The 14959-nt window shown below is 44.0% G+C and overlaps 1 long non-coding RNA gene across 2 annotated transcripts in view; it reads right to left on the bottom strand.

Moving 5' to 3' along the window:
• Positions 1-14959, bottom strand: part of LOC308477279 — a 186284-nt gene that overhangs the window by 100392 nt on the left and 70933 nt on the right. The window lies entirely within an intron of this gene.

The following is a 14959-nucleotide window of genomic DNA, read 5'->3' on the forward strand; positions in this document are numbered from 1 at the left end:
TCCCTCCATGGGTTCTTAATTAATCCTTGGTTGTGCTGCATTTCCTTAATTACCACCCCTCTTCATGGTTGTTGACGTTATTGGAGGCAAATTTGAGATGTTTGATTAGAGAAAAACCATTGCTGACATTTATTACAATAATTAGAGAACCCCTTTTGGACTTTTGTGTGAAAAGGAAAACAAACAAATTTGAGAAATTTGGGTCTGAAGATTGAGAAAATATTGCTTAACAGAAAATAGAACAGTAGGATGTCACCCTAGACTGGATGTTTTGAATAATTTTATTTACGTAACTGACAGAGGGAAAATCAGAAGTCCTCTATTTTTCTTTCTTTTCTTTCCCCCCTTTTCTTTCCCCTTTCTTTTCTTTTCCTTTTCTTATTTTTCTTTTTATTTGGTGTCCTCTGCTTTGGGTTTATTGGCGTCCACGGATTACACACACACACACACACACACACAAAGGTAGTGGATGGTTGCTGGCCGAACTCTTAAGTGAGAGGCAGGGCAGGAAAGACCATCCAAGGTGAGAGAATGAGAGAAGAAAAGAAATCTCCCAGGTGAGAACTGGGAGGGTCTCCCACTTTCTGTGTGAGACAAGGGTTAAGAGGTTCTTTTGAGAGAGGACTCTGCATTTGATTTTCTCTTTCTTTCTTTGGTTTTGTTTTTATTTAGATTGGTTTCTTTCATCTTACTGTATTATGAAAAAGCTTTAATAAAATATTATGTGGCAAAAAGAAAAAGAACATGGAGGTCACAGCTTGTAGAGGTCACCAATGATGAGGTACTTAAAAAATCAGCAGAGTGGGGGAAATGTAAACAAAAATGTAAAGAAGGGTTTAAATAAAAGCATGAAAATAACTACAGTGGTACCTCGGGTTACAGACGCTTCAGGTTACATACTCCACTAACCCAGAAATAGTACCTCAGGTTAAGAACTTTGCTTCAGGATGAGAACAGGAATCGGTGGCAGCAGGAGGCCCCATTAGCTAAAGTGGTGCCTCAGGTTAAGAACAGTTTCAGGTTAAGAACAGACCTCCGGAACGAATTAAGTTCTTAACCCGAGGTACCACTGTATGGGGAAAGTGAGTCCACAGGTAGAAGTTTTAAATCATCCGAGTTTTTTCAGAAACAAAAAACAAAATAATACATCTGCGTAGAAAAGCACCGGTACATTTTTTTGGACAACATGGTGCAACATTATGATTAACGTACTTCTTTGTTTTATACAGAAAGGTGTTTCATGGTGGTGATTTTGAGAAGCTACATATCAACGCTCTGCAGGTATCTGCCCCAATTCTGAGACCAGGAATTTTTGTATCAATTAAAAATATAGTTGCCTGCTGGGTCAGACCAGTAGCCCATCTAAGTCCAATTCAAGGTGGCAACTCATTGAGGTATCCATTGAGGCTGTGAGTGGCTGCTTGGCTCAAGGTTACCCATTTGGTTTTCATGGCTGAGTAGACCCTGGCTTGGTCCAAGACTATCACTGCACAACACTGCCTCTGCTTTGGATGCGGAAGATCTAAGGTTCAGTCACCAGTATCTCCAGGTATGGCTGTGAATGTTCAAACTCTGAAACTGTGGTGGGCTGCTGTTAGTATAGATGCTGAGCTAGATATGGACCAGTGATCTGATATTCCTGTGACCTGTTGTTAGGGAGAGTGTGGGGGGAAAGTTCAGTTCAGTTCAAATCTTTATGAGAGACAACCTGATTCACGCTTCTAAGAAATTGTTTAAAATCTGCTCAAGAACGAAGCAGGACATACCGTATTTTTCGCTCTATAGGACGCACTTTTTCCCCTCCAAAAATGAAGGGGAAATGTGTGTGCGTCCTATGGAGCAAATGCAGGCTCCTTTGCTTCAGCGATACCAACGCGAAGCCTCCGAAGCGCAGAGGGAGAGCTCCCCCCGCGCTCTGGAGGCTTCGCGTTGCTTTCGCTAAAGCTGCCTGAAGCCCCCAGAGTGCAGGGAACTCCCGCTGCGCTCCAGGGGCTTCAGGCAGCTATCCACAAGCCTTCGGAGCGCAGCAGGATAGCTCTCTTGCTCTCCAGGCTTCACTTCACTGGAGAGGCGCTGCACAGTTTTCCCTCTGCGCAGCGCCCTTTCAGCGAAGCGGGAGGAGAAATGGAAGGGGCTCCGTTTTTCCTCCCGCTTCACTGAAGGGGCACTGAGCAGAGAGGGGGAGAATTTTTCCCCCCTGTTCTCCCCCTCCTATGGTCCGGTGCGTCCTATAGAGTGAAAAATACCTTAAGACAGGGGTAGACAACCTAAGGCCCGGGGGCCGGATGCGGCCCAATCGCCTTCTAAATCCGGCCCGCGGACGGTCCAGGAATCAGCATGTTTTTACATGAGTAGAATGTGTCCTTTTATTTAAAATACATTTCTGGGTTATTTGTGGGGCCTGCCTGGTGTTTTTACATGAGTAGAATGTGTGCTTTTATTTAAAATGCATCTCTGGGTTATTTGTGGGGCATAGGAATTTGTTCAGTTTTCCCCCCCCAAATATAGTCTGGCTCGCCACATGGTCTGAGGGACGGTGGACCGGCCCACGGCTGAAAAAGGTTGCTGACTCCTGCCTTAAGATGTCCATAGCCAGAAGGAGGAGGAGATAGATTGGGATAGATTTGTCCATACCTAGCGACGCATGGAACTTCCTCTTTTGTTTTTTCTTGTGGAATGAACACTGTATCTTCAGAAGCCCAAGAGTGTAGGATTGTTTGTGTATGTGTAGTGGAGCAGAGTAGCAAAGCACAATCCGTAGGACATTGAGTTGGTCCATAGGGACTTAGCTCAGTTGGTTAGAGCATGGTGCTGATAATGCCAAGGTTGCAGGTTTGATCCCCGTCTGGGACAGCTGCATATTCCTGCATTGCAGGGGGTTGGACTAGATGATCCTCAGGGTCCCTTCCAACTCTACCGTTCTATGATTCTATGATTCTATGAGTTATCTAATCATAACTCTAATGTAGGCAATCACCAACCATTTGCTTTTGACTTGCCTAGTGAATAAAACATCTAGATGTAAGAAAACAACAAAAAATAATAGTGACGTAGATTTAATTTTTAATTTAGCAGAAAAAAGATGTGCATCTAAGCACAGAAGTCGCTGAACAAAGAAGTATTAATTGCTCTCGTTTAACAAAACTCTCCGGCATTTATCTGCACTTATACAGGAAGACAGCAAGTGCATTTGATGTGGTTAATGACAACCGATTGTATAAGAAAGTTGCATATTTTGTGCTATATAAATGCTGTTTCCTATTAAGCCTAGATAGATTGTAACTCAGTAGGTAAAAGTCCTTTTGAGATTTATCCAGTTATTAATTTTGTCTCACTAATTATTCTTGTTGAGCATATTGCACATACAAAGGTTGCATGATTTCTCTTTTGTCCTTCGCACAGTAACTTAGAAAGGTGTTTAGACTGGGCTTCGTTCCTTTGTGTTATGCCTGTAATATGTTGTCATGATAGGAAAAGGAGGAACATTTTGTACAGCTTCCGCTGGCCCAGCCAGGAATACAAAGATGACGATCCAGTTAGTCTGGCATCTATTCCAATGGTTAGAATATCACGCTATTGCTTTCTGAGGCTAAGATTATATGTCACTCAGTCTTGTCAAAAATTCTATGAATATTCAATGAGGATTTTAATGTATTGTAATCAAGGAAGCAATTTCAGTAGAGAAATATTAAATAAGTTGTCATCTCCTCACTTTAAATGCATTGTTTTGCCCATGAAGTGACCTTAGGCAATTTTTAAACAGTGTTTCTCTTCTCTGTTTGGCTTACACCAAATAAATTATTTTTACTTAATGGGAATAAATTCTGATTTAATACATTCTTAAAGGACGAGGTAGTTTTCTAATAAAACCAGGTTTTAATATCTCGCTTTGTTTTTGCAATTTACACTGAAACAAAAATGTAAGTCCGTATATTTAGTCTGACACTTGGATAGCTGAACCTTCCAGTGTTGTGCTTCCTTCATTCATCCCAGCATTGCTTCAATGAAATTTGCATATTTAAGCGTACATGATGTTTTTTTAAAAAATATATATGTTAAATTGTACCTCTTCCAATGAAGTATAGCTTAGCTTTCCTTTAAATTTTGCTTCCTGGTTTTCATATAAAAGGGTGGAATTTTGCTCAACAATATTCATTCTGTTAATTTTCAACATACAGTGGTACCTCGGGTTAAGTACTCAATTCGTTCCGGAGGTCCGTTCTTAACCTGAAGCACCACTTTAGCTAATGGGGCCTCCTGCTGCCACCGCACCACCAGAGCACGATTTCTGTTTTCATCCGAAGCAAAGTTCTTAACCCGAGGTACTATTTCTGGGTTTGCGGAGTCTGTAACCTGAAGCATATGTAACATGAAGCGTAACCTGAGGTACCACTGTATATTGATTTTTAAAAAGGGAAGATTTGTGTATTGAAGCTGTCTTAGAATATTTGGATTTCCCACTAAATGTATATATGCTTTATGGTTATGTAAGCCAAAACGGCAGGCTATAAATAAATATATAAATGCATATGATTCTTTTGCAGTATTTGGCCATTTCCCCCCCCCCCCACGTAATTACACCCGACTGCACCAGCTTGGATGCTGAGTTAGTGGAGAGGTAGTGGGACAGGGGTGGCGCTGCGGTCTAAACCACTGAGCCTCTTGGGCTTGCAGATTAGAAGGTCAGCAGTTTGAATCCCCGCGATGGGGTGAGCTCCCATTGCTCAGTCCCAGCTCCTGCCAACCTAGCAGTTCGAAAGCACATCAAAGTGCAAGTAGATAAATAGGTACCACGCCAGTGGGAAGGTAAACAGCATTTCTGTGCGCTCTGGTTTCCGTCACAGTGTTCCATTGCACCAGAAGCAGTTTAGTCACGCTGGCCACATGACCTGGAAAACTGTCTGCGGACAATGCCGGCTCCCTCGGTCTAAAAGTGAGATGAGTGCCGCAACCCCATAGTCGCCTTTGCCTGGACTTAACCGTCCAGGGGTCCTTTACCCTTTTACCTAGTGCTCTTGAAGGGACACTTCTTGCTGCTGGGATACCCAGATCTGACCACCACAAGAGTGGCGCTCTCACACTGCAGCTTCTTCCTGTCGCCTGCCCACTGCTGCTGCCTACCTACCTACCTGGCTGCCTTTAAAAACAGTGCTTCCACTCTGAACTCAGAAGGCGTTCTGTGCCCCACAAGCATCATGTTCCCCACTGCTAAGGAGATTCATTATGCCTGCCTGGCAAGACTGTCTTCCTAGGACTCCATTGCCAGCTTATCCTCTGCCTGCCCACCTGCCTGCCTTTCAGTGTAGTAATTCAACTCTGCAATTATAAGATGCTCTCAGTGCCCACCTGGCTAAGGTGTCTGTCTTCCTTTGAATTAGTTGCCTGGGAGACGGAGTACAACTCTTAAATCAATTTGTTTTTCTTTTTAAAAAGCTTCATAGAGTAGGCCAGATAGGAGCACAAGAATTGACAGGATCGAGCACTCGGCTAACTGTACATTGGGACGGGGTAGTACTAAACCCCTGTAGACTATGTGTCTAAAATAGTCTAGGACCGCAATACCTCAAGGACCGCCTCTTTCCATATGAACCTACCCGGATCCTGAGATCATCTTCTGAGGCCCTCGTTTGTGTGTCTCCTCGAGAGGTCCAGAGGGTGGCAACATGAGAACGGGGCCTTCTCTGCAGTGGCTCCCCATTTGTGGAATGCTCTCCCCAGGGAAGTTCGCCTGGCGCCTTCATTATACACCTTTAGCCGCCAGGCAAAACGTTTCTTTTAAGCCAGGCCTTTGGTTGACCTGACTGACCGAACCCAAAGGGTGCTCATCAATGGTTCCTCTTCATCCTGGAGAAGAGTGACTAGTGGGGTGCTACAGGGTTCTGTCTTGGGCCCGGTCTTATTCAACATCTTTATCAACGACTTGGATGATGGACTCAAGGGCATCCTGATCAAATTTGCAGATGACACCAAACTGGGAGGGGTGGCTAACGCCCCAGAGGACAGGATCACACTTCAAAACGACCTTGACAGATTAGAGAACTGGGCAAAAACAAACAAGATGAATTTTAACAGGGAGAAATGTAAAGTATTACACTTGGGCAAAAAAAATGAGAGGCACAAATACAAGATGGGTGACACCTGGCTTGAGAGCAGTACATGTGAAAAGGATCTAGGAGTCTTGGTTGACCACAAACTTGACATGAGCCAACAGTGTGACACGGCAGCTAAAAAAGCCAATGCAATTCTGGGCTGCATCAATAGGAGTATAGCATCTAGATCAAGGGAAGTAATAGTGCCACTGTATTCTGCTCTGGTCAGACCTCACCTGGAGTACTGTGTCCAGTTCTGGGCACCACAGTTCAAGAAGGACACTGACAAACTGGAACGTGTCCAGAGGAGGGCAACCAAAATGGTCAAAGGCCTGGAAACGATGCCTTATGAGGAACGGCTAAGGGAGCTGGGCATGCTTAGCCTGGAGAAGAGGAGGTTAAGGGGTGATATGATAGCCATGTTCAAATATATAAAAGGATGTCACATAGAGGAGGGAGAAAGGTTGTTTTCTGCTGCTCCAGAGAAGCGGACACAGAGCAATGGATCCAAACTACAAGAAAGAAGATTCCACCTAAACATTAGGAAGAACTTCCTGACAGTAAGAGCTGTTCGACAGTGGAATTTGCTGCCAAGGAGTGTGGTGGAGTCTCCTTCTTTGGAGGTCTTTAAGCAGAGACTTGACAACCATATGTCAGGAGTGCTCTGATGGTGTTTCCTGCTTGGCAGGGGGTTGGACTCGATGGCCCTTGTGGTCTCTTCCAACTCTATGATTCTATGATTGATTGACATCCTATGCCCCTTTAAAATGTGTCTGGTTGGGGTGTGGGCTATTGGGTTGTTTTTATTATGTATTTTGTGGTTTTATATCTTGATTTTATTCTGTGAACCTCCCTGAGACCTCCAGGTATAGGGCAGTATATAAACTCTAATCACCATCCTCATCCTCTCTGGGGTAGCCACCATGTCTCTATGTTACATGGATTTATGCAGGGGACAGGAGGACAGGAGAGAGAAAATTATGGCCATTTTTCTTTTTTCATTGTTATTTTATTTTTTTGATAAATTAAACTTGGGAAGAAAGATCCAGGATGTGCAAATATCTCTCATGACGACCGGACAATAACGGTGCTGCATGATTTAGCTCCTGAAACTCTTAAAAAATAACGAGATCTGAAGCCCATCACCAGTTAATTGTGGGAGGTGGGAATAGATGGGGTTTTCCTTTTCAGCTGGTGGCCATGAGGTGAACAAAACCGCTGAGGGGACCAAGAAGAAGAAGAAGAAGAGTTTGGATTTGATATCCCGCCTTTCACTCCCTTTAAGGAGTCTCAAAGCGGCTAACATTCTCCTTTCCCTTCCTCCCTCACAACAAACACTCTGTGAGGTGAGTGGGGCTGAGAGACTTCAAAGAAGTGTGACTGGCCCAAGGTCACCCAGCAGCTGCATGTGGAGGAGTGGAGACTCGAACCCGGTTCCCCAGATTACGAGACTACCGCTCTTAACCACTACACCACACTGGCTCTCTGACCAACAGCCAGGAGGTGGCAGATTTGCTGATTGCTTTAGAAATAGAAACCACAGAGCCTAGGGCTTGCCGATCAGAAGGTTGGCGGTTCGAATCCCCGCAACGGGGTGAACTCCCGTTGCTCGGTCCCTGCTCCTGCCCACCTAGCAGTTCGAAAGCACCTCAAAGTGCAAGTACATAAATCGGTACCACTCCAGCGGGAATGTAAATGGCGTTTTTGTGCGCTGCTCTGGTTCGCCAGAAGTGGCTTAGTCATGCTGGCCACATGACCCGGAAGCTGTACGCTGGCTCCCTCGGCCAATAAAGCGAGATGAGCATTGCAACCCCAGAGTCGGTCACGACTGGACCTAATGGTCAGGGGTCCCTTTACCTTACAACTCCCTCTGGAGATGCTTCGAGATGCACCTACAAACGAAGGAGATGATAAAGCTGGAGGTGTATCAGATGGCAGCTAGGAGGAAACTCTGTGCTCAACACTCAGTAAATAGCAGCGCTGGATCTACTTGCACCGCATAGTGATCCCACACAACTCTTTGCTACTTCTGTGGTGAATCATTAGACTGGCTGCTTTCCATTCAAGTGGGAGGTGGGTCAGTGCCATCACAGGGGAAGTGGAGGCATCAGAGGAGATACCTCCAGATGCAGTGCCATCACAGGGGAAGTGGAGGCATCAGAGGAGATACCTCCAGATGGCACTGATGGAGAGTCTGCTTGCCCTGATGCCCAGGAGCTTAAGATATCCTCAACCAAGCTGAAAATATGAGGCACGGAGTCAGAGATGCCAGTCTCCATCACCAGGCTGGTCTCCTCCTCCACCACCAAAAGGGATATCCCTAGCAGGCTACTGCCACTCAAGTAGCCGCCTGGAAGTTGGAGCTGGCTTGCTCCTACCACCACCAAAAGCAGTAGGACAGATTAGCCTGACTAGGAGTAAAGCAGAGCAGTTGCGTTGCTGCTACTGCCAGCACCTCTTCTTGTGGCACCATGGCTGCATAGATGTCTCCTGCTGGTGCTCATCTTATCACTGTATGTGTGCTTGTGCTTGTGCACTGTGCATTATATAATTATAATATTTATTTATTTATACATACATACATACCCCGCCCATCTGGCTGTGTTTCCCCAGCCACTCTGGGTGGCTTCCAACAAAAGATTAAAAATACATTAAAACATCAGTCATTAAAAACTTCCCTAAACAGGGCTGCCTTCAGATGTCTTCTAAATGTCATATAGTTGTTTATTTCTTTGACATCTGATGGGAGGGCGTAACACAGGGCAGGTGCCACTACCAAGAAGGCCCTTGGTGTATGCGTGCTGCTTGTGGACTGTGTACAATGTACAGTGGTACCTCGGGTTACAGACGCCTCTGCTAATAGTACCTCGGGTTAAGAACTTTGCTTCAGGATGAGAACAGAAATTGTGTTCCAGCGGCACGGCAGCAGCGGGAGGCCCCATTAGCTTAAGTGGTGCTTCAGGTTAAGAACAGTTTCAGGTTAAGAATGGACCTCCATAACGAATTAAGTTCTTAACCCGAGGTACCACTGTACTTTTTGACATTGTACAATGTACTTAAAAGATATATACATAGACATACTCACAAAAGACAAAGTACTACTACACAAAGGCACACACATTTGGAAGATACAACACAGCTATAAATAAAATGCAAAGTTTTTAGTTTTCGAATGTTGATTTTTGTGTGTTGTGTATTGTTATTTTTTGATATCTTTTGTGTTGTTGTTGTGTGGAAAATACTAATAAAATTCATTTATTTAAATAAATAAATAAATAAATAAATAAATAAATAAATAAAAGGCAAAGTTAACCTGAAAAACAAGGGCCATTTTTGGGGGGTGGGGGAATCAGGGTTGGGGTTAAGACACAGCCAAGAAACATTTTTTATATAAAGGCGGGATTGGGACTGATTGGGACAGCATGGGAAACAAACATAAAAATAGGGTGTGCGGGGTGCTAAATAATAATACAAGCTGAATGCAACTACCTCCAAGCTATTTTTAATGTTCAATGAACCAACAAAAGAATGGAGCCAATGGGAGAGACCTGTGATTTTTAAAGTCTTCACCAACCTTGCCCCCCTGATTGAAGAGTGCTGAATGAGATTCTATTCCTTAATTTGGAAGCTAGATCTGTCAGTGCTCAGAGTCTGGCTCTCCTCCTCCAGGCACCCTTCTCTATAGTATTGCAATTAATAACGGAAGATAGGCTGTCTTGCTTTCTTTACAGAGTGCTTTGAACTCTGGGTGACTTTCAAGAATTCTGGGTGTATCCAAATTGCTCTGGAGCAATCCAAGGCAGCCTCAATCCACTCTGGAGCAGCCCCAGTTCGGTCCAAATCATCCAATTTAATTCGGGATCCAGGCAGATCAGCTGCCTTGTATAGTTTTTGTTTGTGCATTTGATTTTGTTTGATGAAAACAATGAAACAGCAACTTAAAATGGTTCCATTTGTTTCCTCAGTCAAATGAGAAAATTATGAAAAGTTAATGTGGAAAATGCTCAAAGCAAACGTTCTTATTAGAGGGTTTTAAAAGTAGTCAGAGAAATCTTGATCCATGAGTGATTTGATAGTAATTCGCTTTGACAGATTTTTCTCATTTGCCAAAAGGCAAATGGAAGCTACTCAAATAAACCTTTTATGTAAGAAACCAGAGAGATCTTGAGCAAAATTAACTGAAGAAGACTGATAGTTCTAGCCCATCCTTAAGTTATACCAACTGGACAAGGATAAGATCATTCCCAAATCCTCTTGCACTGATGGAATACAAAACTGCATGGCACAAGATAGCGATAGTTCTACACTTAGGGAGGAATAACCAGCAGCACAAATATCAGATGGGGGGGGCACCTGGCTTGCCAGTAGGACACGTGAAAAGGACCTAGGGGTCTTAGTAGACCATGTGTGCAGAGGAGGGCGACTAAGATGAAAAAGGGTCTGGAAACCAAGCCATATGAGGAATGGCTGAAGGAGTTGGGTATAGTTAGCCTGGCAAAGAGGAGACTTGCCAGAGTGGCGCATGCTCTAGTTATCTCCCGCTTGGACTACTGCAATGCGCTCTACGTGGGGCTACCTTTGAAGGTGACTCGGAAACTGCAATTAAGAATGTGGCAGTTAGACTGGTGACTGGGAGTGGCCGCCAAGACCATATAACTGAAAGATCTTCATTGGCTCCCAGTATGCTTCTGAGCACAATTCAAAGTGTTGGTGCTGACCTTTAAAGCCCTAAACGGCCTCAGTCCTGTATACCTGAAGGAGCGTCTCCACGCCCATCATCCAGCCCAGACACTGAGGTCCAGTGCCGAGGGCCTTCTGGCAGTTCCTCATTGCGAGAAGTGAGGTTACAGGGAACCAGGCAGAGGGCCTTCTTGGTAGTGGCACCCGCCCTGTGGAAATCCCTCCCACTAGATGTCAAGGCAATAATCTAAGGTTACCAGACATCCCCGTTTCCCGGGGACAGTCCCCGGATTTACAAATCAGGCCCCGTACAAAAGCCATTGAATTTGAAAAGTGTCCCCGGATTCATTAAAAAAATATGGTAACCTTACAATAAGCAGCTATTTTACTTTTAAAAGACAACTGTTTAGGGAAGCTTTTAATGTTTAATAGACTATTGTATTTTAATATCCTGTTGGAAGCCGCCCAGAGTAGCTGGGGAAACCCAGCCAGATGGGCGGGGTATAAATAATAAATTATTATTATTATTATTATTATTATTATTATTATTATTATTATTATATAGGATAGCCATCTTCAACTATATCAAGGGCTGCCACATGGGAAATGGAGCAAGCTTGTTTTCTCCTGCTCCAGAGGGTACGACTGAAGATCAGAAGAACTTTCTGACAGTGAGAGCTGTGTGATAGTGGAAGGCAATGGAATTTCACCGTCGGAAGGCAGTGGAGGTTTTTAAGCAGAGGTTGGATGGCCACCTTCCATGGTGTTTTTGATGAGTTGCCTGCATTGCAGGGGGTTGGACTAGATGACCCCCAGGGTCCTTTCCAACTCTACCATTCTATGATTCAATGAGCATAGCTGTCAACCGTCCCTTATTTGGCGGGAAAGTCCCTTATCCCAGCGCCGTGTCCCACTGCTGTCCCTTATTGATGATGTCCCTTAAATTCCCCGGGTTACAAAGGAAGCAGCTCCTCTCCCTCCCTCCCTGCAGGCCAGGGAGGAGGGAGGCTTCAACTGTGTTGCTTGGCTGCGTTGCTCACCCAATAAGGAGTCTAAGAACGACTGGGGGGTGGAGCTTGCATGCCTTGTGCCGATCAAATCGGCCGCGTTGCCTGGGGACTCGCCTTTGCTCAGCGCTTCCCAGCGGAGAGGTGACGGTGGTTTTCCTTGCTGCGTCCCCTTTGCTCGGGTTGCTGCGCTGTGGGAACCACCGCTTGAGGTTTCATTTGGCTGCTGGTTGACTAAAATCCCTTATTTTGGCTGCTGATCCCTTATTTTTGAGGCTGCTGGTCCCTTATTTTCAAATCTGTAAGTTGACAGCTATGTCAATGAGGCAGCCTGTTGGACGGTTGATTGTGGCTGCCATCTGCCCTCCATACCGAGGACTGGAGTATTGTATGGGGCACACGAGAACAGACGGTGTGTGGGATGAGGAATCTGGTTCCAGCAACAGTTTCTTCTCCACCCTCCACTGTCTCTTCCCGGTTACTGGTGACATCATTGACTGTGCATTTAGGCTGCAATGTAAGGGGGAGGCAAATGGGAGAGATGGGCGAAAAGTCGTGATTGGAAAATAACCGTTGGCAATGGATCAGATGCAGTGTGGCTTTGCGGCTTTGCCATTTTATTTTATTTTTGTTAAATGCTTTTTATTAAATTTTCCACAAGCAACAAATAAAACAATCTTTTACAATCTACATTTTGTGTCATCTTACTTACACTGCGTATATTCACACCCCGACTTCCTTCCTTCCCTGCTTTGGTTTTCTTAATATATATCTTTTCTTGCAGTTTCTTATTCACCTTCTATACACATCACAGGATTTATGTTAACCCTGCCGTAGTTTTTAAACTTCTACAGTTAGATCTTATATATACCACAAATTTACCCCACTTTCCTTCGAACTTTGTCCCTTTTTGGGCTCAAATTCTGTATGTCATTTTAGCGAAGTCTGTATATTCAAAAAATTTGGCTTGCCATTCTATTAACGTTGGGGTCTCCTGTAATTTCCATTTTTGGGCCACAAGTATTCTAGCTGGTCTTCTTTTTTTACTTCCTTCCCTATTATCCCTAATAAGAAGATTTCAGTTTTCCCCCCGGAAATGTGTACTTTGCCATCTTAGATGCACACTTCACATTTCCAAAAAATGTTCATTGAACCATTAGTGCATTTATGGGACTACAAGTAACATTAAAGAGGCAGGAAAAGTGTCTAATAAGGACGCACATTAGGGGTGTAAGAAGACTGCAGCTTCAATTCTGACCTGTCTTTGACACAAGCAGTGCTGTTTCAGTTTCTAGCGCAGGAAATATTGGCAATAATTTGCATCTGGTTCCTGCTGGGCCAAAACTTGCAAACTGCAAACAGAGACCTCTTTTTTTAAGGTGCTGTTGCTCACCTGAGATTCAAGCCCTCCTCCTGGGGGCTGCCAGGCAAACATAGAGACTCAAACACCACAAAATTCCTGGCGTACTACTTCTTTGAGTCTTCATATTAACTGTTTAATTTTCCCTGTTGTGTAACGCGCTCTGTATTGAGACTCATGGCCCTTTTGTCTAATGTTTAAAAAAGTGTTCCTTAATTTATAATGCAAGTGTTAGTCCCTGTTATGATATTAAAGTAGTTACAGCACTTAAGTCCAGGCAGAAATTATGGTTAGGTGTTTAAGGCTGAAGCCTACTTAATGGGGAGCCCAAAATGATTATGTTCTTCCCTTAAACTCAGTTAAAAAGACGACCTATGCATGAAATTTAACAGTGATAGCAATCAGTTTTATGCAGGGGGATGCAAAAAAAAAATCTGTAAAAAGTACTTTGCTTTGTACATGAGCAAAGTAATGTTTACAGATGTTTTATTGCATCCTTACATAAAAGCCATATTGCCGTTACTATTTTATGTTGATTAAACAATTTCCTCATTAGTGCTAGAGTGTTTTCTAATTAAGCATTATTTAAGCTATTTGTTTTTAATCTCATTGTTCAGGGGTAATGGCTTAAATTACTGAATTGCTGAAAAAGTACAGGAGATTTTGGTAACACATACAGTTAACATAGTTGGTCTGTGAAACATCTCTAACTGTACGTTTATTTCGCCATTCCAATTCAAAGATGAATAGTGAGAAGTCAACAATGTCTCATTGTTGTCCAAGAATAAAACTGGAATGACTTCACATTGCTATTAGGTTGTGTTCCGTGTTAGTCAGTGGTGGCCAAACTTGGCCCTCCAACTGTTTTTGGACTACAACTCCCATCATCCCTAGCTAACAGGACCTGTGGTCAGGGATGATGGGAATTGTAATACCAAAACAACTGTATAGCTAAATTTGGCCACCACTGGTGTAAGTCCTACTCAGAGTAAACCCATTCACATTCATAGGCATGACTTTGAGCCATCAATTTCAATGGGTCTAGTCTGAGAAAAGGTTGAAGTCAGTGGGTGTGAAAAACCAGAGACATCACCTTGCCAACAAAGGTCCATATAGTAAAAGCTATGGTTTACTCAGTAGTGATGTATGGAAGTGAGAGCTAGACCATAAAGAAGGCTGATTGCCGAAGAATTGATGCTTTTGAATTATGGTGCTGGAGGAGACTCTTGAGTGTCCCATGGACTGCAAGAAGATCAAACACATCCATTCTTAAGGAAATCAGCCCTGAGTGCTCACTGGAAGGACAGATCCTGAAGCTGAGGCTCCAATACTTTGGCCAACTCATGCGAAGAGAAGACTCCCTGGAAAAGACCCTGATGTTGGGAAAGATGGAGGGCACAAGGAGAAGGGGATGACAGAGGACGAGATGGTTGGACAATGTTCTCGAAGCTACCAGCATAAATTTGACCAAACTGCGGGAGGCAGTGGAAGACAGGAGTGCCTGGTGTGCTCTGGTCCATGGGGTCACGAAGAGTCGGACACGACTAAATGACTAAACAACAACAATGAAGAGAAGCTAGACATCCTCTGGAGTGCTCAGTTTAGAATATCTGAACAGCTTCTCAAGAAGAACAGAGAGGTATTGATGAGGTAAATCTTAAGAAAGCAGTGATGGGAGGTATGGCACACATGATGTTAAGAGATGACTGGAGGAACCTAACACATCCTATAAGGGCCCAGTCGCCAATGCCAGATTTGTCCTGGGAGGACTAGGATCAGCCAAGACATCAGCTTCATCCATTGGGTTCCTCTAAACCAGGCAT

The sequence above is a fragment of the Podarcis pityusensis genome, assembly GCF_964106645.2.
Source record: "Podarcis pityusensis genome assembly, chromosome: 5".
NCBI lineage: Eukaryota > Metazoa > Chordata > Lepidosauria > Squamata > Lacertidae > Podarcis > Podarcis pityusensis.